General features: G+C 39.0%; 1 protein-coding gene across 1 annotated transcript in view; it reads right to left on the bottom strand.

Annotated features, from left to right (window-relative positions):
* The window catches only part of B3GAT2 (beta-1,3-glucuronyltransferase 2), a 126,763-nt gene that overhangs the window by 124,333 nt on the left and 1,750 nt on the right, over positions 1–680 (bottom strand). The gene's annotated exons all lie outside the window — the stretch shown is intronic.

Raw genomic sequence — 680 nt, 5'->3', positions numbered from 1 at the left:
GTTTTACATAACTTTTTGCTTTGGGTTATAGTTCACATTGTGAATATACAAACAGAAAAATTACAACACTGCTTTCTAGAAACTGGTGTTTTGACTCCCTCTGCAGACCATGTTTTGCTACATATTGGAAGGGCCAATATATATGTAGTATAAACTTCCAGTGCTTTCAACATATATCTTTATCATTGCTCAGGTAACAACACTAAAGCCAAAGTAAACATTTTTCAACTAAATGTGAAATGTGCTGGTAGTATGTTGTATTACTGGTCATGAACAAGCCCACACAAATGTCCCACTCAGAGATGTATTTAAAGCAGCTACAGTTCTACTGTATATACAGTATATTAGGTCAAGAGAAGGAAAGCAAAATGCTTAACTCCCAGCAGACTAGCCAACAAAACTGGGAAAGGTACACTTTTTTTTCCTTCTCTTGTCAATGTAGTGTGAGTGCTACAGTTGGGTGCATTCATTGCTGTTTCTAAGCCCAGCCTGCTTGCTTTTAAATTCCACACACACTACTATGAAAGCAGCTGTGAAGTGTTCTTGGGAGAGCAAAACCGCACGGTGTTTGTGGCATCAGAAAGTTTGCTAGAGGCATCCACGGTAGTAAAAGTGTGCTGGGAGCTGTCTACCAGCTTAGTGCTGAAACATATAACAGGTACATTAGCACTTGGAATCAA

Source organism: Nanorana parkeri, unplaced genomic scaffold, assembly GCF_000935625.1.
Source record: "Nanorana parkeri isolate BGI_ZX_2015 unplaced genomic scaffold, ASM93562v1 scaffold1394, whole genome shotgun sequence".
Classification (NCBI taxonomy): Eukaryota; Metazoa; Chordata; class Amphibia; order Anura; family Dicroglossidae; genus Nanorana; species Nanorana parkeri.
This window is presented reverse-complemented; position numbering and strand designations above follow the sequence as displayed.